At 52.4% G+C, this 26,308-nt stretch overlaps 1 pseudogene across 1 annotated transcript; it reads left to right on the top strand.

Moving 5' to 3' along the window:
- Positions 1-26,064, top strand: LOC143827490 (SUN domain-containing protein 1-like; annotated as a pseudogene). Its single transcript, XR_013227337.1, has 16 exons — positions 1-5,152; positions 7,427-7,523; positions 9,745-9,912; positions 11,501-11,694; positions 13,653-13,679; positions 13,771-13,933; positions 14,318-14,443; positions 17,296-17,397; positions 19,136-19,229; positions 19,550-19,608; positions 20,334-20,428; positions 21,403-21,574; positions 22,187-22,302; positions 22,780-22,947; positions 23,115-23,207; positions 23,937-26,064. The product of XR_013227337.1 is annotated as an SUN domain-containing protein 1-like (transcript).
- The last annotated feature ends 244 nt before the right edge of the window (positions 26,065-26,308 follow it).

The following is a 26,308-nucleotide window of genomic DNA, read 5'->3' as shown; positions in this document are numbered from 1 at the left end:
CGCCCTTCCCTGGGGGCTCCAGGCGGGTAGCCCCAAGCAGGCATGCTAGCAGCCTTGGCAAGCCTGGGAGGAAGAAATTTGGGCTCCAGGGGCAACCTCCTGCCAGGTGTGAGCTTCCCTGTGCAGGGGCACTCCTCCTGAGGGGGAGATGGCCAGTGGGTCGGTGAAGCAGCAGTAAAAGGAAAGCCTGGGCGTGAAGTTCAGCCTGGGAGGAAGAAATTTGGGCTCCAGGGGCAACCTCCAGGCTGCCTGGGCTTCCTGCAGGGAGTGAGCTTCCCTGTGCAGGGGCACTCCTCCTGAGATGGAGATGGCCAGCAGGACGGTGAAGCAGTGGTAAAAGGAGTCGATGGCGCCGTGAGAATCGCCAGCAAGAAATGGGCCGTGTGATGATGGGGTTGAGCCCGGTCCAGAGTCTTTGCTATGAGAGTGTCGGTCCTTTGGTTTGGGAAATATAGAGGAGGGGATAAAAACAGGGAGATTGGTGACTTGGGGGCTGATGCATTCCCGGTTGTCGATTGCAGGGGAGCTGTTGCAAGCCCCGTCTGTCTCTGCTCGAGCGAGAAACCATGTCGAGTTAGGTTCTCCTGTCTGATTCTCTGCCTAACCAGAGAATTGCATCCTGATATTCCTTTCTAAATTACAGGACAGACCTATTATGCACAGTAAAATGACGAGGGGGTTGTGAGGAATGCGGATGTAAGAGCTGGATGTGGTGTGATGAGAAACCAATCTTCCTGTTGAGTCCTGGGTTTTTCCGTTGTGTTGAGCGTTGCAGTAGCTTGCCACTCAGCAGTTTCCTTTTCCAGTTGGAAGGGGAGCATGGGAAGAAGCCTTTGATGATGGTGTTGGGTTGTGTAGTTTGGTTGTGTTGTTTGGGTATATGTGAGAGCAAAGTGGGCGTCTGGGTTTGTTGCAAGCTCTGGGACCAGTGTCCGTGTTCAAATTAGATTGTTTTTGTCCTTAAAGGGGCTGTTGGACTCCAACTTTGTTTGCTGCAGACCACACGGCTACCCGCCTGAATCTTCTTAACTATAAAATATAATACAATCCAAAGCTAAATACCACTTAACTGGGTATTCAAAAAGAGGGATATTCAAAAAGGGATTTGTCATCAAGATCACTTGTATAACAGAACAGAGATTGCATCCAGTGGCACCTTTAAGACCGAGAGATTTAAATTCTGGGTAAAAGCTTTCATGGGCATGCGCACCTCGCCTTGTCATGATCATCAAATGGAGGGGGAGAAAGCATATGCTGCCTTTGTCCCTCGCTCTTTCCAGCCTTGTAGGTTTGCTGGGAGCATAAAACAGTGGGGAAAGAACCTTTGAGCCTCAGCAGCTCACAGCCTCCTGCTTACCTTGCAGGATTGTTGTGTAAATCAAATGGCACAGAGAGAAACGTGCCACTCACTGGCTCCCTTTGAGCCACGTTGCTCTCTTTTAGCCGTGTCTACCTTGCAGGGTTGCTAGGAATATACCACAAAAGGGGGAGGAGAATTGTAAGCTTTACTTGTGAGGCTGGGCATGCTCCCTCAAGCTTGGAGGAAGAGTGGCTGCAGAAATATGGTCAATTAATAAATGTGTAGCTTTGCTCCAGCCTAGCTTCCCCCTTTTTATTGTCACTGCAGCCCCACAAAGACAGATTAGACTGAGAGAGAGATTCCCTACTGAGGGCTGGTGCGACTAGTGATTAGTATGTTGGACCAGGGTTCAAACCCCTGCTCTGCTCTGGAAGCCTGCTGGGTGACTGTGGACTTGCCCCAGACCTGCAGATGAACCCACCTTATAAGGCTGTTGTTGGGGGATAGACTGGAGATAGGGACAGTGCTGCTTTTGGGTCTCAATTAGGGAGTAAAGTGGGGCATAAATGCAAAAGAAGCGCAGTGGTTTAGGGCCAAGAGGAACATGCATGCACACAAAAGCTGAAACCCCGGATGAAAGTTTGCCGTCCTTTGAGGAGCCCCTGGACTCCAACTTCCTGCTGTTGCTTGGCTTGCTCCCCACCTGAATCCGTTTTCTTACCTGCCCGCTTCTCGGCCGAAGCACGCCCCCTTCCAAATTGCTGTGTGAGATCACAACTGGAAGCTGAGCAGTGTGTATAGCGTGGATTGTGTCCCGCCATTCAGGGAGTGTGAATAGAGTGTATCAACGGCCAGTAAAAACATCAGAAAAGCACCCAGTAGCCTCCTGGCTGGATGTGCTCCCTTTTCCCTCGTGAATAGGCACTTCAGAAAGCATTATTTACAGAGGCATCTATCTCCTTGCTCAGGAATGTGTCACAGGCAGCCCCAGAAGGATAATCCAAGCTCATCAGGGTTTAATGAAGCTGCAGTTGGAACAGAGGCAGCTGCTGGTGCCTGCTGCCTCCTTGGCTGAGGAATGCCCCGGCCACAAAGGAGCGACAAACAGCTCTCTGTGCCCACTCGGCTTCTGCCTTCTTGCGCCACAGGGGCCTGGGGTTTGCAACTGGCAGCTGGTCAACAGAGACCCATGCCCTTCCACTGGGCAGGAGTGCTTCTCGAATAAAGAGCCCCTTCTGGTAAAAAAAACTGGCACCGTGGCCCAATGTTAACCTGGTGATGCAGGTGATTTCTTCTTTTAAGTCAAGAAGAAGGGGTTTACAGGCTGTACGAGGAGCCTATGGTGATGTTTCCAACGCAGAATTCTGTGGTTGAAATCGTAAGGCGGTTTGCCACAGTGGGGAGAAACCTGTAAGGATGAGTCAGTGTGGTGTATTCAGTGTCCCTTGTGCCAGTGGACATGCAGCTCCGGAATGGGCATCTTGCGTGGCCTCTGGAATCTGTGCTCCAGCACAGAGCTGTGAGCCATGTTGCAGATTGGGCCAAATAAATTATTGGTGCCTATAAAGAAGTGGGAAGTGCAGAGCTGAGAAGGCTGTGAGGTGCCTTCAGGAACAAAGAGAGCTCACCTGAGAAGGTTTTGACTATGCAGCTATGGAGCTAGAGGGCAGCAATGTTGCATTACTGTCCCAGCGAGACAAGATTGGCCAATTTATTATGCTCCTCTCTCAGACTTGCCTCTGAACAATTAATGCTCAAAGGAGAGCAAAGTCAACATTTAGACTCAAATAGCTGCCTAAGAACCCGCTTCAGAAGCTGAAAAATATTTATAATTGTATTTATTAGATACCACCGGTTGACGTGAAACAGGAACGATGCAGGGAACTCTGTAACAATGACAGTAACATAGTAGCAGCCTTCTAGAATGGTGGGCTATTGTGCTAGTGATGGGGACTGCAGCAAAGAAATTAAAAGACGCTTGCTCCTAGGGAGGAAAGCTATGGCAAATCTAGACAGCATCCTAAAAAGCAGAGACATCACCCTGCCAACAAAAGTGCGTTTAGTCAAGGCTATGGTCATCCCAGTTGCAATGTATGGCTGCGAAAGTTGGACCATAAGGAAGGCCGAGCATCAAAGAATTGAGGCTTTTGAACTCTGGTGCTGGAGAAGACTCTTGCGAGTCCCTTGGACTGCAAGGCGAACAAACCGGTCAGTCCTAGAGGAGATCAGCCCTGACTGATCCTTAGAAGGCCAGATCCTGAAGATGAAACTCAAATACTTTGGCCCCCTCATGAGAAGGAAGGACTCCCTGGAGAAGAGCCTGATGCTGGGAGCGATCGAGGGCAAAAGAAGAAGGGGACGACAGAGAATGAGGTGGCTGGATGGAGTCACTGAAGCAGTCGGTGCAAACTTAAAAGGACTCCAGGGAATGGTAGAGGACAGGAAGGCCTGGAGGATCGTTGTCCATGGGGTCGCGATGGGTCGGACACGACTTCGCACATAACAACAACAACAAATTGTGCTAGAGCTCCGATTCCAGAGGCCGCGCATGATGCCCATTTCGGAACTGCATGTCTGCTGGCGCAAGGGACCGCATTGACTCATCCTTGCAGATCGAATTCTTCCCCCAGCCTTCCCGTTACGGCCGCTCCCGGGCAGGTAGAGGTGCTCACGTGTGACTCGGAGGTCTGTTTTGCCACGGGCCCTGTTCCCGGCTCAGCGTGCATTTACCAGACAGCCCACAACAGAGGCTTGGTGGAGACTGTCGTTTGCGTTGCCGGGCAGGCAGCCTCCCAAGCAGCTGTCAAAAATGGCACGGATCCTGCTGCACCTAAGGGGGAACGGCTGGCCCGAGCCCTACTGGCCTGTGGTGCCCATAAGATAAAACCTGGGACCAGGTGGGGTGGAGGAACTGGGCTTGCCAGGTGTCTGGCACTCCAAGAATGTGAGCAAGGAGAGGAACCTGAGTCACCTATCAAAGGCCAGTTCCCACTTGCCGAGCGAACGGGTTTGATATTAAATCCGGGAGTCTTAAGTGGTGTTAAAAGCCCCCCCAGTACATTTGCATGGTCTGAGTTCTTCCGAGCTGTCGTTATTCCGTGTTCAGTGGGCAGCCTGCCTTGCTTGCCTTAGTTTTAAAAAACGAAGGCCACGGGGCTTGGCCAGAGCTGCAGGTCAAGGGTCTGGGAGGTGGGAAGGGGGCAAGTGTGCATGATGGAAAGCAGAAGGGAAGCCCCACAAATTTTTCCGCTCCTTTACTTTTTCGGAAGGCGAGGCTTGCAGCTTGCCGTGCCGCAGCGCCAAATGTAGCTCGTCCTTGCCGGAAAAGCGAATGAATAAGTTGAGAGTCCCAGTGCCATGGAAACCTGTAAATAAAAATAAATAAAACCTTGGGAAGAAGGAGTGGTCTGTGTGTGTGTGTGTGTGTGTGTGAGTGTGTGTGTGTGTGTGTGTGGAGGAAGGTCTCAGCATGCTGTGCCTGTGGGGAGGGAAGGGGTTAAGAGTTGTGGGCTGGCGGAAGGAGCCGTGTCCAATAAATTCAAACTCTGCCTCTGAGTGACAATGGGAGCTTTGAGAGGCTGGATTACATTCGCCTGATCCTTCTGGCTTTGTTGAGGCCGGGAAGCCTTTTTGGGATTCCGCAGTGTGGGAGCAGGGGGAATGCGCTGTCAACGCTCAAACTTCTCCTGAATCGTCAGCCGGCGATCCCTGCCAGTCCTTAGGAGCGTGGTGCTGAAACGGAGGAGGGGGGCCTGCCGCTCTCCTGTGCACGGCCAGCAATGGGGGCTTTGGAAGAGATCCATCTTTGAAGGCGGACCCTCTGCTGCCGTTTGCTGATCCGCGGTGCATAAGGTCGGATGCTTTTTACCTGAACCGGTTTGGTGACCTGCCTCGATTCTTGCTTTCCTCCTCCCTTCCCTTCCCTTTAGAGAATCTTCGTTCGGGAGAGTGTTTTTTGCAAACGGAGGGGGCTGATCCGAATTGTGCACACAGCAGGCTTGCTTCGAATTGCAAGCCTGTAGAGTGAAATAGATCTTTCTGATCTAGAGCCTGCCTCGTAATGCTCAACTCCAGGGACGCGATTAACCGCGTTGTCCCTAGCTTTTCGTGCCGTGTTAAATGCAGGTTGAATTAGAAATGTTTAAATGCTTTGACAGCCCCCCCTGAGCCCCGTAGCCGAGCCCTGTTATAATTAAAGTGTGTTCCGGATGCTATTTATATGTCAAAAAGCACGATTATTGTGTTTTGTATCTTGCTGTTGCAGAAGGTAATTATCGGCATGCTGCGGTGTGACTTATGTCCTACATTTTGTGTTTGCGTTGTTTTCTCCAAGCTCTTTGCTTATCGGCCTGTTCCAAGGGGGACGTGTCGGACACTGCTGACGATAGATACCCCTTAAAACTGACCCCCGTTGCACATTTATGCAGGCACAAACTACTCAGTGGCTTTTAAAAAAATTAGCCTGGCTAACAAGTCAGCTCTCGAAGCGGCCGTGAAGTTTTTTTAAAGTTAGCACACATTGGCCGTTCCGTCACTTGGATTTTGTTCAAGGAGGGGTGTGAGGGCAGAAATTACCCTGAAAAGTCATTTGGACAAGCCAAAAGTCATTTGGCAGTGTGGTTTTCTCAGGGCTGGATTAGAAATAATTGTAATCCTAATTTGGAGGCTGGTTTTTTAAAACTCTGTCCTCCCTTCCGTGTCGCAGCATTCCTACACAGGGCGTTTCAGCTATGCCACTCTGAAAAGAATCCTGATTTTTTGCCACAGTCCAGAAGTTCCCCCCTCCCCACATGCCCCTTTTCTTTCCCTTTAATCAAAAGTGAAAGTAAATTTGGGCTTTATCCTTTGGAGCGTATTCTTGGCCGCCAGAGCGGATGAGTGATTTCCCATTCTTTACGACAACCTGTGAACAGAGGGACACAAACGAAAAGGATGTCCATGGTTCTGAATTCATGTCAACTGTGGCCAGAGATGGGAACGTGACAAATTGGAGCTTTGCCACTTGGGCCTTGATAGGGGGGTGGGAGGATAACATCGTTCTGACCGCTTCCACCTCAACACCCCCTCCCAGGAAATAAGAGGAAGGAAAAACAGAACTTGACCTTGGCACACGAGTTTGGGACAGTTTTCCACCCACGGGACGGCTGGTGATCCCCATGCAGGCATGAGCAATACGGAAAGGAAGTGTTTATCCTGGGATTTTTCTCTTTAAAAAACACACACAGCTTTTTACTCTCACTTGAATGGAAGGATAAGCAACTTTGAGACTCCTTAGAATCATAGAATCATAGAACCATAGAGTTGGAAGGGTCCATAAAGGCCATCTAGTCCAACCCCCTGCTCAACGCAGGATCAGCCCTAAGCATCCTAAAGCATCCAAGAAAAGTGTGTCTCCAACCTTTGCTTGAAGACTGCCAGTGAGGGGGAGCTCCCCACCTCCTTAGGCAGCCTATTCCACTGCTGAACTACTCTGACTGTGAAAAACTTTTTCCTGATATCTAGCCTATATCGTTGTACTTGAAGTTTAAACCCATTACTGCGTGTCCTCGCCTCTGCAGCCAGCAGAAACAGCCTCCTGCCCTCCTCCAAGTGACAACCTTTCAAATACTTAAATTTCAAATACTAAAATCCTTCTGAAAGTCCGCCCTAGATTTTCAACTGCAAGACTAGCTGGGCCTCTGCTAAAGATGCCTCCCCACTTTTTTGAGCCCACGAGCACTTCGGGAATTTGGAAACCAAGTGAATTGCTTGAATCCATCGGCCCCCATTTCGAGAGCTTGCGGGAAGAGAGAAGCCACAGGGCTTATCGAAGGCCTGCCTGTCCATAAAATCTAACAGCGAAACATGCCAAATCGCTTGTAAAATACGGCAGGGCTTGGCCTTCTTAATAATGTTCCAGGGAACTAGGTGAATAGCAGACGCCAGATGCCGGAAGGCTCCCCAAAAGTCCTCTGCCGGAGGAAACCTTTTGGTTTGTGAGACTCTTGATAAGCTGTATCTAACGCCAGCAGATACCGTCCCACCGAAGCTGCCGCTGCAGCAGACCCCCGGCCAGGCCAAAGCAAGCAAAGAGCTGCTGGAGCGTTTCCCGGATTGTCACCGTGCCTTCTTTTCCCCTTCTTGCAGTATGGTTTGAGACGGTGAACATGGATTTTTCACACCTCCACACGTACGCTTCTCCCCAGTATGTGCCTGACAACACTGGCTATACTTACTCGCTCAGGTGAGCCCGTTTGTACCTGGCCGAGAGCTTGCCTGCGCTTGTTTGTGCCTTTGTGGTAGCTTTCCTGGCGAGTCGGGAAGCCAAGCAGGGGACTTTGGGCTGGCTTAATGTTTTTGGTCCGTTGCTTCCTGCATCTGCTTAAAGCCGGCAGGTGCTAAGCCAGGAAGGCGGGTGATTAAGGCTGTGACTCATTAATCATCCTTCGCTGGGCATAAGGCATTTCGGGGCCACGCCAAGATAGGAATGTGTCGGGGCTCTCTAGGATGGGGGCGCATGTGTAATTTTGCTCTGCGGCATTGGGAGGAACGCTTAGTCGTTTTTGTACCATTGCATACCTGTCTGCATCCTATTTCGGCCTTCTTGATGACTTCTGTGAGGGTGCAGTTGTTCTCGCAGTGTTTTGTTGGTCTCTGCAGGCAGTTCCTGGGGGGGAGAGACCTGCAACTGGGAACCATCCCCTTCCTCTTGCCCGGGGCATGTCATAGAGTGGAAAGTCCACGCTTCCAAACAGTGTGCATGCACAGAAATCGATGAATGGGCCCTGTAGATTGATTGGGGGTACCTGTAGGGTGGTGCCTTCTCCTCTTATGCCTCCTTAGCGTCATCTTATGGCTTAAACGCTTGAAAAGCATCCGCAGCTTCTCTGGACGGCTGGGGCTGGGTTGAAGAGGGAGGGGATCTGGTTCGGAAGCTGCGGACGTCAGGCCCCGAGTGATTTTCATGGCGTCATATAATTGTAGCACTGTGAAGGCTGGAATGGGTGGAGCGCCAGTTCCCTGACAGTCTTCCCCAGGGCCCTGAGTCGCCAGTCGGCCTGCCCTCGAGGAAACGGTCCCTCCTGCTTTTCATGAAGCCATCAGGAATGGACGGGCTTGCCCAGGCCTTGCACACATGTCACGAGGCAGCATGGCCCCCAGGCAAGCCCGGCAGGGAAGCTTTACCAAATTGGAAGAGGCCTGGTTGTTTTAGGCTCTTGGTGTGCTGGACGTGGCTTAGGGAAAAGGTGTGCAGGTGGGCAGGCTGGTAGAAAATGGGCAGGCTTGTCAAGTTCTGAATGTCTTTGGCCTCTGAAGTGAGAGACCAAACTTTAATGCTGAACCAAGATCTCTTTGAGAGGCACCGAGGAGGGCTGGAGCTGCAAGGCCTCGTTCTGGCGGTGCCCATGCCATTCCCCTCTCTGGGTGTGCAGCCCTGGGATGTGATGCTGTGCCAAGCCGAAGGCAAATGCCCGGCGTCAGCTGTCCTTAGTGCCTGGCACTTGATTTGAATAGGCTGCTTGTCGGTATTGCTGGCGTATGGGAGGGGGTAAACAGCTGAACGGTGGCAACTGTCAAGCGTACATAAGGGAAGGCAGTATCCAAATAAATGATTGATGTCCGTGTCTCAAAAGGCAAGTAGTCTTGGCTTGGCTGGTGAAGAAGTCATTCCAGTAGAGCAGGGATGGCCAGTCTCAGTCCCCATGAGCACTTGCTGGCAGGGGCTTATGGGAATTGTAGTTCATGGACGTCTGGAGAGCCACGGTCTTGGCCATGCCTGCAGTAGAGGGTGCCCTGGTTGCTTCGCCCAGCTGACTGGGGGCTTGCTGGAATTCAGCCTGGTCTGGGTGTGGGAGTGGTCTAATGGGAGGGACCATGAGTCTGTTTGCTAGAGCTTTTCAGACTCTTGGTGGAGGCTCAAAGGTCTGAATAGTTGCATCCATGTGGAAAGCTAGCATGTAAGGGAAGCTTGGGGCTCGTAAACTACATTTCCAGAAGCTCTAAGCTTTGAAGCATTTATTGGCGGCCTTTCGAGAGAGCTCCCAAGGAGGACTACGAGCCATTAAATCTTGAAACGCAACGTCCCACAGCTGTAAAATGTAATATTTTTGCACATCCTGCAGACTAATCTGCTCTTGCGCAGAAGCGCAAATGATTAAAACGGATCTTTGCAGCAGTCCATGTCACAAACTTCGGGTTTCTCCCCTCGGGGGCGATGCTCGCCTCGGGCTGTCTGGAGCTCATTTCGGTGCTCGGGGCTCCCCCAGCAGCCGCTGAGTGACCTGGGAGAAGGGGGCTTGTGGGAGGGAAGTGTCCCTGCAGAGAGAAAGGACACGTGTGCAGGTCCAAGGGTGTGAAGCCGGGAAAGGTTACAGCCTGTGCCTTGAATGCGATTCCGAAGCCGAAAGGCGACCAGCTGCGTTCCTTCCCCGCCACAAAAAAATTCCCTTCCCTTTCTGTTCCAGTTCTAGCTACTCCTCGGCTGCTCTGGATTTTGAGACGATCTACAATCTCGATCCGGTTTTTGACTCTCCAAAGATGTCGCGCCGTAGCTTGCGCTTATCTGCTGCCGCGTACGACTCACCGGAGGGTGGCTCGTATGCCAGGAAGATGCCGGAACCACAGTTGCCTAGGTATGTGCGCCTTCGGAGAGCCCCTTCATGGACATCCCCCACTGACCCGGTCCCAAGCCGTGCCAAGCCCATCCTAAGTTTCTCTCTGTGTTTTTGCATGTTGTGTGGAAAGAGGTCATCGGTCATGGTTTGAAAACTGTAGGAAAAGTATTTTCAGGCGAGAGAGAGACAGAGAGAGAGACAGAGAGACAGAGAGAGACAGAGACAGAGACAGAGAGACAGAGACAGGGAGAGAGACAGAGAGAGAGACACACAGAGAGAGAGAGAGAGAAACAGAGAGAGAGACAGAGAGACAGAGAGAGAGACAGAGAGAGAGACAGAGAGACACAGAGAGACAGAGACAGAGAGAGAGACAGAGAGACAGAGACAGGGAGAGAGACAGAGAGAGAGACACAGACAGAGAGAGAGAGACAGAGAGACAGACAGAGAGAGAGACAGAGACAGGGAGAGAGACAGAGAGAGAGAGAGAGACAGAGAGACAGAGAGAGAGACAGAGAGAGAGAGACAGAGAGAGACAGAGAGAGAGACAGAGACAGGGAGAGAGAGAGACAGAGAGAGAGAGACAGAGAGAGACAGAGAGAGAGACAGAGAGAGAGAGACAGAGAGAGGGCTCCTCTACCAGTTAAGGGCAGTTCACCCCAGCCGAGAAATACTTGCTATTGCCCTTGGGGAAATGTTTAGACAGGCTTTACTCTCCCCACGAAGTCGGTGAAGCCCAAAATAACTGCCCTTTGGAGGGCTCTTGTTCTGATTTTCACGGGCTGTTTTCAAGTAACTCCAAATAAATTGGGCCGTTTAAGCCTGGAGGGTTAGCATCCGCGGACCACCCTTCCCTTGAAAATTAAAGTGCAGTGAGCTTCCGTTGTTTTGGGTCCTCTCCCAACAGCAGTGTAGAAAACAGCCGTACGCCTTCCGGAGGGCATAATGTTTCACGTCAGTCGTTCACTTCGGGCACAGGATTTGGAGAGGCTCGGAAGCAGCGAGAGATGCTTTGGGTGGGTGGGAGGGGGGGGAAGGGGTCATATTCCCCACCGGGGGGGATCCTGAGGGCCAGTGATGTGCAGGACGCATGTCTCCATCCCCACCCATGCTCACTCCTGGCATGAGAGCAGGGACTTCAGAGCAGGGACTTCGTACAATAAGAAACTGGTCTGCTGCCAGCTGGCCATGTTCCCTTTTCCTCTGTGGGTACCTTCCTGGGTGCAGCCCATTACTTCTCCATGCATGCGCCACGCATTGATGACGCTTAAACCGCAGCCAAGGTTCCCGGCCCGTGGACAGAGAACCTGCTCCCTTTCTGTCACTGTCGCTAACTCTGAGCCGGCCCCCGCTGCCTCCACGCCCTCCGCCGAATTTCAAATGAGTATCCGAGTTGGCCTGGAGGAGCACAATCAAACCAGCGTCCAGTAGCAGCTTTGAGACCAACCGAGATTTATTCCAGGCGGGAGCTTTTGAGCCTGAGGAAGGGTGCTTGCCCTCGAAAGCTCACGCCCTGAATCAATCCTTGCTGGCCTTCAAGGTGCCACCGGACGTCAGCGAACAAATCACACTCACTCCCTGCCTTTCCCCTTTGGTTTCCTTTCGAAAGAACTACTAGACAACGGAAAAACGTGGTCCGGCCATCGGAGCCCTTGAGGCGGAGCCCAAGAAGGAGCAGTGCATCCAGCTCTTCGGTGTCCAGCCAAAGCAGCTTCAGCGGCCACACCAGTGACACCTCGTATCTGACCGTTGCCTTGGACAAGACTTCGATTCAGGAGCAGACTGCCGTCAAGCACCTCTGGGGTAACGGACTCGCTCTTCCTCCCCTGACCGTTCGGGATAGTTCCGCAGCTGCACAAATCCGGGTTTTAGTGGGAGGCGGTGCCGTGCCTGATTTGGCAGAGCCCCAGAGCTGCCCTCGTGCCCCTGGGGGGGGGTCCGGCCGGGATCGAAAGAGCCGCTCGGGGCCCTGCAGTTTCTCAGTTCAATAGCCTCTCTAGTTCACGACGCAGCCGGATCTGGCCCATGCACCGGTTGGCAATCGCCAGGGCAGGAGGGAGGGAGGTCCCAGACACCGCCCCGCCTTCAGGGGCTCTGCCAAACTGTTAGAGGCGCTCATAATACATGAGATGTGTCACCGGTCCTGCTGCAGAGCTCAAGAAGACTTTGCCGTCCCGCCCGCTTTGCCTTTTGCTGCCAATTGGACGGGTATTATCCAAAAAAGAGAGAGAGGGAGATTAGAGAGATTGTATATCCCAATCCAGTTCGTGGGCGCGTGAGACACATGAAGATATGAAATACTAGGGAAATAAAGGCTTTAAAAAAACACGGTCAGATGCCCGAGACATTAGAGAAGGGGGAGCAAACAGGCAAAGAAGATGGTTCTAAAGTTGCTAATATCTCCTCTCACAGGGGCAGGCGGGAGGCTGGGGCATGGCTGGAATTTGCTCTCTGGAAAGAGCTTTTGGGGAGGGGGAGCATCTGTAGCGTTCTGGACCCCAAAGCGTGGGGGGGAAGGGGGGAAATGTCTTGTCCTCGCTAAGCGACCATTTCTGGTTCACCTCTCACCATATTATTATTATTATTATTATTATTATTATTATTATTATTATTATTATTATTATTATTATTATTATTATTCGATTTATTGCCCGCCACTCCCTTGCGGCTCGTGGCGGGTTACAACATCTTAAAACCCCATAAAATCCATTAAAACAACGCTATAGCTTCAACAATATTAGTTAGCTAACTATCATGGCAAGATCGGCTACTTCCCCTTCCTACTACTGTCAGGTGGAGAGGGGATCCAGATGGTACCAGTCTCAATCCCACTCCCAGATCCCGGGGGGCATAGATGTTAGCCTTGGCCTCAACCGTAAACCTGGCGGAAGAGCTCCGTCTTGCAGGCCCTGCGGAACGATGGAAGATCCCGCAGGGCCCGCAGCTCTCCCAGGAGCTCATTCCACCAGGCAGGGGCCAGGACCGAAAAGGCCCTGGCCCTGGTCGAGGCCAGGCGTGCTTCCCTAGGGCCGGGCTTATTCTTCCACTTATTCTGGGAGAAAGAAACACGGGACCGGCCCCTGCCGCAGGCATAGTTTTTAGCGGCTTTGCGACTTCCTTAGCTGGTTCATGGGACTCTCTTCCCCACGGGGGGAAGGCAGTCATCCTAGGTTTTCGTTGAGCAGTTCAAGGGGTCACCTCTAACCGAGCCACAGGAATTCAGGGCTCGCCCACTCCCTCTAGCCTCCCCTCAGAAGCTAGGTAGGAAAGGGGTTTTGTCTTGCTTGACATTTCCAGTTCACGTCGCTTCCGCCCCAGGGCGGCCCTGTGCACCAACCTTCTCCAAACAGTCCGGCCAGTCGCTGCCTTGCTCAGATCTTGTAAGCAGAGGGCCGTGGCCGTCTCCTGCTGAGTCTTCCCGTTTTCCTTCAACTTTCCCCAGCGTGGTCGTCTTTTCCAGCGACTCTTCTCTTAAGTAATCCCAGTTCAGTCATTTGAGGCCCCAGGGAGCCTTTGGGCTTCATTGGCTCTCAAAGCCAAATGCACAGGAGCCGTCAGACTGTCAGAGGCAAGCGATGCCCAACCAGGTAGAAGTTGGTGCCCCCCCCCCAAAGCAACTTCTCCACAGATTCAGAGCTGCCCGTGTGCAGTCGACAGCTTCCGGCTGTGCTTTCCGCTTGTGCTTCCGCCCTTTCTGGTCACTCAGCCTTCCGCCCTTGGTGTCTCTTACGAAGTCACATCGCGCATCCCTTTCCTTTTAGGTCTCGACGACGACGGGGATCTGAAAGGTGACTTGGACCCAGTGTGTTCTGTGTGTCTTGTAGCCCCCTCGGTTCCTTGAGCGGGAGGGTAACGTTTCAGACCCTTGCAACCCGACAGGAGGACAGACCACAGTAATACGGGCACAGTAATACGCGGCAGCTGCCCAGAGCCAATCGCACTGAGCAACGGCTACACCGGGAATGACTCACCGCCTTCTCGGCCGCCCACATGCCGCCCACCAGAATTTACTCCAGGGACCGGAGCCAAAAACACAAGTACAGTAAGTAGAGGACTGTTCTGAGGGGGAAGTCTGAGAAGGAGGAATGGTCTGCAGATTCGCCATTCTTTCGCCATTCACTGGCAGTCTTCAAGCAAAGGCTGGATACACACTTTTCTTGGATGCTTTAGGATGCTTAGGGCTGATCCCGCGTTGAGCAGGGGGTTGGACTAGATGGCCTCTATGGCCCCTTCCAACTCTATGATTCTATGATCCTGCGTTGAGCAGGGGGTTGGACTAGATGGCCTGTGTGGCCCCTTCCAACTCTATGATTCTATGATTCTAGGGCCACCCTTCTTCGGGACGACCTCACAATGCGTCTCTATCTGTTGCGGATCCGTGACAATGAACTGTCTTGTATTAACGGATTGTTACCGTAACCAACAGGTGATGACTGTAAGGGGAAGAAACAGCTTGAGGTGCACACAGCAGCCAACATGCGCTCCTCACGGTCTAAAGGGGTCGCAAGGACCATTTGGCACATCTTTTCGTACTCTCTGTCTCTCTTCTTTTGTGTGTGCGTTTTGATTTCTCTGATTTCCTGCACAAACCTCTCCCTCATTGATCGCTCATATTGCTGGTTTTGCTTCCCAAGCTTCTTTGCAAAGGAGGTCAGGCTGAAATCGTCTCAGGACGTAGCACCTCTGTCCCCCCTCCCCATCGTCTGGCATCATTGCACATGGCACGCAAGGGTCCTCCAGGAGAGGCCATGGCTCAGTGGAAGAGCCTCGCAGAAGGTTACAAGCAGGGGTGCGTGCTTCGGCTCGGTTCGGCCGGCTTGGCGATCACCAAAGCCCAAGGCAGCCAGCAGCGCAGAAAGGAGGGGGGGTGGCGCGCCAGATTGGTGTCCTGCGTGCCGCTTCAGGCTTTGGCGATCGCCAAGGTGGCCGAACCGAGCCAAAGCGCACACCCCTACTCCCAAATTCGATCCCCGGCCTCTCCAGCTTGAAAGCGTCATAGAGGAGAGGATGCGGAAGACCCCTGGCCGAATCCGTGGAAAACTGTGGCCAACCTGAGCATCAATCAATCAAACTTTGTTGCAGTCGTCCTGACCAAGTTGTGTGAAGTTAATACACAAAAGAGCAAAAGAATGTGGTCTTTTAATATAACACAATGTGAAACAGACCATGAAACAGAACTTAAAATGATGCTGATCTGAGCAGAGCCCCCCAACCTTGTTGGCCTGACGGTTTGACTCAGCGGGATGCACCTTCCCTCGTGTTTATGCGTGTTCAGATGACAGCAGCTGATGCAAAATGTGATTCACACAAATAGAGTCTTCCCGGGAAGCGTAGAACCGGCCCCTGCCATGGCAACAGTAGATCTACATCCGCCCCTCCAGTTTTCGGGAAGAGGCCAGAGGATTCTTTGTTGGCAGGGAGAGATGACAGTGGAGTGATGAAGATGCAGATCCGTTGCCAGGCAACGCCCCCCAAGCCATTCGGGACCGGGCCGGCGAGGGCTCTCCGGTGATCTAAACGGGGGAAGCACTTTAGGAACGGGCTGGGCTTGTTGGGGTGTCAAAGCTGCCGCGTTCCTGCATTTCCTGCAGTAAAGGCTTTCCCTCAGAGGCACGCGCAGCACAGAGATGAAAAGCTGTGATTTAAGATGCCTCTAGATTCCTTGGGCATTGGGGTCCCATGGCATCCCTCTCCCCACCCGCGTGACTTTCCAGTTAGGAAAACAAAAAGGCAGAGCATAGGTTGGATGGTCTTGGATGGTTCTCATCAGATCTCGGCCCTTGGGATTGGGACAGGAGGTGGCCAAGGTAGTCCAGGGTGCTACCAGAGGGGACGGACGTGCCTTGGGGGTTTAAAAATTGGCCAGGATGCTCCCTTGAGGGCTGGGGTCATGCCTACAGCACTCTGCCATGTATTCACTGGGTAGAAGCAGAGACGCACCGTCAGCCGAAGAGGCGTAGGCGGAAAGAAACAGTTTTGAAGCTGGTGAGGGCGAAAACAATATAAGCAGGACAGATTCCAGGGTACAATCTCGTGTTCATATCTTCATGCAAACCCTTAGTCTATAAAAATTATAAAATAAAACAAAAAATTATAACAATTTTAATATATATATATATATTAAAAAATTCTACCTTTATCAGTATTACGTTGTGTTTCTTTAAAGCGGGTTTCTACAAAGACTGCTATCAAAAATAGTCTTCAGCAATCATCAACATACATATTTCACAACAAAATAGCAAATTATTTCAGAACATATACCAAACATCTATCCCTTTGATTTAAGACATACGTTCTTGAATCTCCAAATTCTCTTTTATATTTAGTATCTCTCAGAAATGGGTCTAAATGGAAGAAAGGTGTCAACACTTAACATCAAAACTTCCACGTTGGGCTTACAAACGATCTAAAGCCTTAAGGAAAGCATCCACAAGACTAATCATCCTGTTTTCGGTTTGTTCTGAACTTGACGTGAGCACGAGCCACTTCCGATCTTGCTGAAAGGAGCTTTGGAGAGATTCTACCCCCCCAAAGTGCCGCTTTTAGGGGCAGGGGGAGAGGAAGGGAGCGCGGATGCAGCCGAGCTCCTCCGGAAGCGAAGTCAACCATAAACCCTGAACTCTAGATCACTCCTCGGGCTCATTTCCCCTCTCCCGCCATCTCCACGATGCTGTCGCTTTGAGGCGGGCCTTAAAGCCCTTCTTGAAATACTCCTGTGGAGGGTCCTTGAGAAACTGACCTCAGATTTCCCGTCCTGGCGCGTCCGGGAACTGCAAAGGGGTGATGGCCGGGAGACGAGACGCTAGTTAGCGGTAGGGTTCCTCCGGCACTTGGCGTGTCCTCTCTGAACCCTTGGAAAAAATCATGTTAACAGACCTCTCCCGACTCCTGAGCCCTGCTGAATTGCGAAGTCCTTTCTCTGTAATATCCCCGCTTCTTCGTTTCTTATGACGCCAGTGATCCGTGTGAATGTGCAGGTGCGGGAGAGAGAAAGAGAGCGAGAAATGCTTGTGAGATCCACGTCTCGCTGGCTTCGACGGCCAGCCCTGCTTGCCGTGTTCAACGCCCGTCTTCCTTTGTGTCACCCTGGGTTCCTTTATGCTGTACGCCAGTGGTCCCCAACTTTTCCGAGGCTGGGGATCGGCAGGGCATTGGGCCGCGGCCGCACGGACCGGCTGCGCCCACGCATCGGGCCGCGCCCGTGGGCCGTGCCCACGCATCGGGCTGCGCCCGCACAGGCCGCGCATGCGCGATGCGCGGCCTGGCCCTGATTCCCTCTCCCCGCCCTCCCGCAGTAAGAAGCTTCCCGGGCCGCAAGCTTGCGGCCTGGGAAGTTTTTTACTGTGGGGGGGGGGGCGAGGAGAGGGAGCCGTGGCCCGGCGCCATGGCCTTCGCGGCCCACAGGTTGGGGACCACTGCTGTCCGTGTTGCAGAGCACGGGGACGGCAGGATGGCTGGCCTCCAAGAAGGTCCTGTCCCTCCTGTGGTTGGCTGTTGTGTCTCCAGGTTACTACTGACTCTGTCTCTGCCTGGTGCCGTTGGGTTTCTCTGCATGCCGTTCCTTGCTTCCGAGGGCAGATTGGCGTCTCCAGCCGCAGGGGAGCCCTGGAGGAATACGAACAGGGAGCTCTGAGGGTGCCGTTCATTCCCTGCACGGAAAGCACTCCCCGTGAAGGGCCGGTGGAGCCCAGGTCTTTGGCACAGCTGGCCAGGACAGTGGAGGGAAGGGGACAGTCGACTGCCAGGCCAAGAGCAGGGGAAATATATAGATCCTACCCTCCTTCCACAGAGCTCCTTTTTACGCTCGCCACAGTTGTGAGAAGAGAGAGAACCCGGTGGCTCTGTCAAAATTAACATTTGTGGTAGAGCGCGACCTTTTGTGCGTCACTGCTCACTTCTTCAGATGCAGTTGTGAGAGGTGAGGCACGCTCCTGGACCGAGATCGCACGGCGGGCACGTCTCCCCAATTCCCCTGGGCAGACCACTCGCGTTAAGGGAATCAGATGGTTAGGGGGGATCCTCTGCCTTCCCCTTTCCTCCGGGCCGTCCCCAGCCCTTCCTGTTACTCTTCCTCTGCTGGAACAGGAGAGGCACAGCCGCCTTCCTCCCAGTTCTCCTGCGGCAGGCTGATCCTGCCAGTCGGACGGCTCCTGGCCGGTTCATCTTGCCTGCCTGGCCCTGCCGGGTCCTAAACGCTTGGCCACTTCCTCAAGAAGGAAGCCAGAAGCGTGAGAACGGGATGCGCCACTTTCACCCGGCTCGGAAGTGCTTTTCGTTTGGAGCGACCTTCAGGCTCCCCCCCTGCCCTGTTCATTAATTTGTGCTTCCTCCTCCTCCTCCTCCTCCTTTTGCTGAACGCTTAAAGTCTTGTGGGGATGTGTCTGTGTGTCAGACTCTCTAATAACACCGCGTACGTTATATAACTAGGCTCCTTCCGGTGTTTGAGGGGCAGGATGGCCTAGTGGCGAAAGCAAGGGGACAGCTCCCGGAGATTGGGAGGACTCCCTCCCCGTAACGCCATGTAAGCTTTGGGGCTCTTACTTTGTTCTCTCTCTGTCTCTCGTCGCTAGGTTCCCATCAGCGCAATGCGCAACCGTTTGCGTGTGCCCCTTCAGAGCGCGTGATTTGTGTGCCGCTTTACTAAATCCCTCGCTGCATGACTTGTGTTTGTAGATTTATCTATCGATTTGCATGCCGCTAATCCGGAACAGATAGCGCAACGTTATTCCAAGCTGTTTTTTTTCTTTAATTTTCTTTTTTTCATTTGCTCATTTCATTTTGTTTTGAGGCTGCGTGTCTGTTGCCATTGGCCAGCATCCCTTCACAGACATGTGTCCTAAGGTGTCGCTTTGTGCTCGGTCTGCCCCGTAAGCCAGTGGTTTTCAAACTTTATATCCCCGGGAAGCTTGCCTTTTCCCTCCAGAGAAAAGCTCCGGAGCAGCAGATGAGCTTTCTTCAAAAACCCAGCCACCATTATGGATGGTTCCCTGCAGCAGGTGTGCCCAGGCGAGTCTTAGCTGTGGCCTAGAGTGCCTTTTGGGAGCATGTGGGAGAAAATGAGGTCCAGCAGTCACGTGGGCATTCCTGAACGGTCCCCGGAGTTGTCCGAGCTGCATTGAGCTTCCTTAGCAAGGATGCAGAGGTGGGAAAGTTCCCCTTAGGATCGAAAGTTTGAAAACAACTGTCCGAAATCAACTCCGCTTGAAGTCCCCAGTTGATTCCCGTGTCTCCTTTCTTTTCCCAGGGAAGGCCATTTCTGGCATCATTTGGTGGCTTGGGACCGGCTGGTACCAACTTTTCACTGTGATCTCGTTGCTGAATGTATTTATTCTGACCAGGTTGGTAAACACTTCCTAGCAAGTATTTGATTCCCGCGCTCCGGAAGCGGGCTTGTAGGCCAGCCAGTCAATCACGGAGCACCCTTTAGAGCCCTGGGCTTCGGAAGCGTTCCGGTCCCACTAGCAAGCGGGGAGTCCACCGAGCCGGCTGCAGAGGGCCAGTCTCGCTAGTACCTCCGTGGAAGCGTGATAAGCTTGGGAGGTGGATGGTGGCTGTAATGAGGCTTCAGAGGATCTTGCAGCGGGCAAACCATCTCCTTCTCCCGCGTAACCAGTGCTCTGTCTTGCTTTGGAGTGAAGGCCCTGCCTTTCTTCTCCAGATGCCTTCCAAAGCTGTTCAAGATGCTCTTGTACCTCATCCCTGTGTTCCTGCTGATAGGTAAGAGGAAACGCATCGTCAGCCTGGGCCGAGGGAGCTTCCTGGTTGAGGCGGCCTGTTTTATTGGGGTGAACGTGTGCGGTTGAAATTCACGGCTGACCCAGCCCTCCTCCGCTACTGCCTTTGTTTGCTGCCTCCAGGAAAGGGGCGTGTCTGGGGGGAGGACATCCCGTGAGGCCACTACTTTTATAGGATTGTGCGTCTGTGCTGCAAATCTGGGCTGTCAATCAGCGGTGCCTTTGATCTATACCTGCACGACCTCACATTTCACGGCTCATCCAGTGCTTCCTTGGCGGTCAAAGACCATGGCCCTCAACGCAGCTGGGTGGCAGGCGTGCCGGCTGGCTCCGGAATTCGATTCCATTCTCAAAAATGGCATTCCTACAAACCCCCCCCCCCCCGACCTGACTAGTTCTGTTCGGCGCCCTTTGCCGTATCAGAGTCATCGGAAGGTTCCTCCAGTTTGGGGGACAGAGGTATTTCGACCAGCCCTGACCCCGACAAACCCGTGTAGCTTCCCCGCAGCCCCGAAATTAAGACGGGGATTCTTAGATCTCATTTCCAAGGGGGCCAGCTAACTGTAACCCTCTTGGACACAGGTTCAGACTCAAGGAGCGACTAGATACAAACAAATGCTATTTGTTGAACTAAAGTTTTTAAAATGCAGCTTTGGCCAAGATAATTTCTCCCCTCCCTGTTTTTCTTTTTTAATATTCTTGCTTCAGGTTTATGGTTTTGGGGCTCCGAAGCTTTCCTTTCATTCCTGCCTGCACTCAATCTGTGTCCAAGAGGGTTACAGTTAATGTTGACGTTCGGCTTAGCATAAGACAAGGGATGGCTGTGCTAATCATTCCTCCCGAAAAAGCCGGCCCTGATGGCTGAGATGCCTGCTAGGGATGGGCCGAAGCAAGCTTGGGTCGGGGGCAAGAACGGTTGTGGAAAAACACTTGTGCCTCCAAGCCTTTTTGAAACTCTCCTCTCTGTGAGAGCTGGCAGAGGGAGGGGCACAGCTATATGCCCCCTGCAGGGCCCTTTGCTGTGTGGGTAAGAATCTGTTGGTTGTCCCGGGCCCCTGGGGACATCCACCTGACCTCGACCAGGGCCAGGGCCATTTCGGCCTCGGCCCCTGCCTGGTGGAACAAGCTCCCGGAAGAGCTAAGGGCCCTGAGGGAGCTGTCTAAGTCCCACAGGGCCTGCAAGACAGACCTCTTCCACCGGGCATCTGGCTGAGGGCAGGAGAGGGTTGACTAGAGTTTGATCAGGGGTCCCACCTTGGCTGAGCATCTCTGTAATACAGCACAACCAATGCTGAGAGTAAATTATGTGGGGTGACAGTTAGTTCTGCCACCTTGTGGGTTTTTGTGTGTATTGCTGGGGTTTTAAGGGGGGGTTATGGGGAATCATAGAATCCTAGAGTTGGAAGGGGCCACACAGGCCATCTAGTCCAACCCCCTGCTCAACGCAGGATTAGCCCAAAGGGAAATAGTTGTGGTTTTAATTGTTAGCCGCCTTGAGGCGACAAAAGTCGTGAGAGGCTGGATATAAATCCAAGAAATGGGTGGGTGGATGGATGGATGGATGGATGGATGGATGGATGGATGGATGGATGGAAGGAAGGAAGGAAGGAAGGAAGGAAGGAAAGGAAGGAAGGAAGGAAAGGAAGGGAAGGAAGGGAAGGAAGGAAGGAAGGAAGGAAGGAAGGAAGGAAGGAAGGAAGGAAGGAAGGAAGGAAGGAAGGAAGGAAGGAAGGAAGGAAGAGATATGGGGGCAGCTGGCAGTCCGTGGACCCCGTAGGCGTCTCAGCCCACTTGGGAAAGGAACGACGAACAAGTCCCTCCGGCTTCTCCAGCTCCTAGTTTCTTCCCTTCCGCCCCTTTGCAGCAAGCACACACGATTGTGGACAATGCCCTGAAGCTTCATTCAGAGGACAAGATCGGGATGGCAGACTTTGCACTGGAGTCTGCAGGTGAGAACTGCCATGGGGAGGGGGGAGAGCTTTTTCACCCCTTCTCAGAGGCTCAACGCTTCAAAACCTAACCAACACAAACGTTTTAACGTCCGGCTGGGCTAGCCGGAGCAGCTCTCGGGTTCTCACGCCTTGCGGGAGAATCAGAGAAATAAGAGAGCAGGTGCCGCCAGATTCGGGAGCTGCGGGGCCATAAGGGATTGTTGCGCTAAGCCAGGCCTCCCCTCGGGCACCAATAATGTGGGCGGGTCTCTGGTTCAAGTGGGGAGGTGCTGAGCTTTGGCGTGCAGAAAGCCACCCGCTCAGATCTCGGTTCGGAGTTGGCCAACGCGCTTCCATCTCTCCCTGTGGCAGGATCAGAGCATTGGCCCCCAAAACTGCACTGTTCCTCCCAGGCAGGGCAGCTCCGTGAAGGACGCCACAAGAGGGTGACCGGGCATGCTTGCCTGAACAATCCCCGAAAATGCAGGCGGGACCCGGGGGTGGTTTCCCGTAGCCGAGTCCTTGTAATGTTGGGCTAAGCATGTTCTCGCAGGTTGAATCACCCAAAGGGTTTCTGGTGATGGGTCCTGTGAGTGGGGTGGGACTTGACCCCTGCCTTGTCTCCCCCAGGCGGTAGCATTCTCAGCACCCGCTGCTCGGAGACCTACAATACCCAAACAGCAGTCATCAGCCTTTTCGGGTTCCCCCTCTGGTACTTCTCCCAGTCTCCTCGTGCGGTGATTCAGGTAATTCAAGCGGAAGCCGCCGTATTGATCGCTGGGTTCGATTTGCGGGCCGACCCTCTCTCTGGCAGGCTCGGCAGGGAAAGGCAGCCGTTGGGTGGGCGTCCCAAGGAACAAGGGCTAGGAGGGCCGCTTAGAACCGCTCTAGAGGGGGCCGGTTTCTGCAGATGGGCCAGGACTGGACCAGGCAATTTCCCTCCCTCTCAAGTCCCAGAGAGGAGAAAAAATATTCTGGGTGATGATGCCATTGCCAGTCACTCTACTTGAGGCTGCTTTTGAATTGCCACCTCGCACGTCTTGAACGATTTGTTCCCAAAAGGCCACCGTATGCCGGCAGGTCCTTCGTAGCCAAAGCGTTAGTTTTCGCAGGGCAACATGCTGTCGGGTGTGCCATTACCCCGCCTGCGTGCCCGACCCAGAGCTTTCTCTGTTACTGAGCGTCCGACGGCAGTATTAACCCCCCTCTCCCCATCCATTCAGCCGGAGGTCTACCCGGGAAACTGCTGGGCGTTTAAAGGATCGGAGGGGCATTTGGCGATCCGGCTCTCCGTGGATGTCCTTCCGACGGTTTTCACACTGGAGCATATTCCGAAATCGCTTTCGCCCAAAGGAAACATTGACAGCGCCCCAAAAGAATTTGCCGTATACGTGAGTGTCCCCAGCAGCCAAGAGGGATGCTTTTGCTCAGGTTGAATGGCAGCTAACGGTAATTCAGAGGGTTTTGGTTCGTTCAGCCAGCTTGGTGTTGCGGTTAGGAGCGCAGGCTTCTAATCCGGCAATCCGGGTTTGATTCCCCGCTCCTCCTCCCCATGCAGGGCCTTGCGGATGAATACGACGAAGAAGGCGTCCTGCTAGGACAGTACGTGTATGATCAGGATGAAGAAGCATTACAGATGTTCCCAGTTACGGTAGGTCGACCTCGCTAGGAAATGCAGTTGCCAGAGGCACTTGGGTTCTCTCTCAGTCTCCGTTTTGTCTTTGCGGTCTGCACTCCTTCCGCACCCGTGCACATAAAGATCGCAATGCGTCCCAGTGGAGAAGGCCATATCAGGGTCACAAAACAATTGAACATGCTGCTTATTGCAAGGGTATGCAGTGTCCCTGAGGGACTGCCTCCCTGCTTATGCCCCTCAAAGAGCTTTACGCTCCACCACCACCAACCGGCTAATGGTCCCTGGCCCTAAAGAAGCCCGCCTGGCCTCAACCCGGGCCAGAGCCTTCTCTGTCCTGGCCCCCACCTGCTGGAATGAGCTCCCGGAGGAGATCAGGGCCCTGACGGAGCTAAAACCCTTCCGTAGGGCCTGCAAAAGGGAGCTCTTCCGCCAGGCATTTGGTTGAGACCAGGCATAACCAACAGCGAATGAAGGGCCCCTGCTTTCCCCCTCCCTCCCAGAACTCCATCAGTGCACTCTGGACCTGTTTGCACTATTACACTGTTTTGGCATTGTTTGCAATGATCAGTTATTAGCATTAATGTTATGGCGATTTACGTGTTCTGGATCGTTTCTACGTTTCATGCAAACCGCCCTGAGCCTCCGGGGAGGGCGGTGTATAAATATAATAAATAAATACGTCTGCGGCCAACAACCTTAACATTTCCAAAAGTAAGCGAGGCTGTGCCTTTTCCTGTCTTGTAGGAGGTGGTGGACAAGGCGTTCCGGATTGTCGAATTAAAAGTGCTTTCCAACTGGGGAGATCCAGAATTCACCTGCCTGTACCGTTTCCGTGTGCACGGGAGGCTTCCAGAGTAAATGCGGCTACGTTTTACCTGCTAGTACAATTCCCCCCCCCATTATATCTTTTCCCTCTTAATAAAACAGTAAGGGGTGTTGGGGTGGGCTCAGTCCGTGATGGGGAGAGCCAACAATTGGTCCCTTGGACCTGGACTGACAAGTGGAGGGGCCAATCAGAAGGCGCTTTGCGCCTTCCAATTGGCCATTCACCAGGACAAACCAAAATTCCATCCTGCCAAGGGCAATCTGGAGAAATGGCTGCCAGTCAGCCCCTGACCACCAAAGGGAGAGGAGACTGAGGGCCTTCCTTTTGAGGGGGGGGACTTTCCCCTTCTGCCAAACAGTTGGCTGACAGGGAGGCCACAGAAAAGCCCCTTCTCACTTAAAATACTGCTCTGGCCAAACCATGTGTCTTTCTTCTTTGCAACTCTATGCAGATCTGAGGCTACTGCACAGCACTATTCTGCAGACAAAGCTGTTTCTTTTGTCTCCTGTTTCATCTGCACAACAACCCTGTGCAGTAGGCCTCAAGTGTTTGAATTCAACAACAACCACCTGTGTGGGAGGCCTTAAATGTTTCTTCTCTACCACAACCCTGTCCAAAGTAGCCCTTTCTGCCTGGGGAGCTGATCTTTATACTCTGCAGGTGAGCTGTAATTCCAGGAGCTCTCCAGGCCCCACTTGGAGGCTGGCTACCCCTGGGTTGGAAATATTCCTGGAGGTTTGGAGGTGGGACTTCAAAATCGTACAATGCCTCAGAGTCCATCCTTCAAATAAGCCATTTTTGCCTACAGTTGGTAGGGAGTGGTCCCTCCTGGCCTATGGGCTATGGCCAGCCCTTACCAGCAACTGTTTGTATTCTGGGGCGCAGACAGGCTGACCAGCATCAGTCCTGTGAGTCTGGAAAGTACAGGAAGATCTAAATAAATACTTACAGCCTAAAACTGTAAATAGTGAGAGGGATAGGAAGGAAAGATGATTGGAAAATGCTTTGAGACACCTGAGGCCTGCTAGGTTACTGCGGCCCATTCCCAGTTCTCTCAGATCTCTCACAACCCCACATACCTCACAGATTGACTATTGTGGGGAGACGAATGTAAAAGGTGTTTGTAAACCACTTTGAGACTCCTTTGGGTAGTAAACAACAGATAAAAAAATTCTTCTTCTAAGGAGCAACCATGAAAGAAGCATGTGGCCACATAACATTTTATCAACAGTGAAAAAATGGAGACAGAAAGCCAGGGTGAAAATCTGTGTACCGTGACTACCCCATGTGTATTAGAGCAGGGGGACATTTCAGTGTCTGTGGCCTAATTCACACAAGAAGGGAAATGGTGCAGACCTGGGAGGAATTGGTTGTCATGCAATCCCCCCCTAAGATGAGTCTCCAGTCTGATCTTCCCTTCACATATCTGAAGACATGGCTCTGGAAAGCTCATCTGTAACCACTATACCACAATTCCCAAAAGTCGGTCCTCTCCCACACTCAACGAACATTCGACACCACAGGTTCTTGACACCCATCTCTCCACACCCATGCCCTCATTGGCCACCACAACCTCCCACACAGCACACACATCCAACCCCATGCCCTTACAGACTGGACAACTCCTTCCCTTCCTCTTCCCACTACCAAGCTCTAGCGCCCGTTGTATTCTTGGAGACAACGGGCTTTGCCCCTAGTATGTATATAAGTATAGAAAATCCCAACTTAAATTATATCCCTGTGGCTAAAGGTGTGTGTGTGCCACAAAAGCCCTCAAATATTTATTTATTTTTTTAAAAAGTTACCTCTGGAGTTAAGCTAGAGATTTATTGAGTTAAGGTTAAGCTAGAGATAGAGCCCACGGCCTGTGGAGGATTTGCTAAATATGTACAGGCGTTTCATATACTGTAGGTTAAAGATATAAAATATATAAATATAGTTATAATGATAGGTCTGTAGAAATCTAAATTGGGGAGTTGAGAGGGTGGGGGCTATTTTGAATAACTCTAACTTAATTGACTAACTTATTTTTAAAGAGCAAACAAAAAAAAGGGAGGGAGGGAGGGAGGGAGGGAGGGAGGGAGGGAGGGGGGAAATAGGACTTTGTGCAATGTATTTTTGTAAGTGCTTTTTCCAGAATATTTGCCTCTGTTATCCTTTGCGGCCTTTCCAATTTGCTGCCTTTCCTATTAAAAATGTTTTAAGAGTTTTGATTCCCCCTTCCCCCACCCCCCTCTGCCCTATAAGTGCATGTAGTATTTCAAAGTAAGTAATAAAGTTTCTTTATTTG

The sequence above is a fragment of the Paroedura picta genome, chromosome 17, assembly GCF_049243985.1.
Source record: "Paroedura picta isolate Pp20150507F chromosome 17, Ppicta_v3.0, whole genome shotgun sequence".
In the NCBI taxonomy this organism is placed as follows: domain Eukaryota; kingdom Metazoa; phylum Chordata; class Lepidosauria; order Squamata; family Gekkonidae; genus Paroedura; species Paroedura picta.
This window is presented reverse-complemented; position numbering and strand designations above follow the sequence as displayed.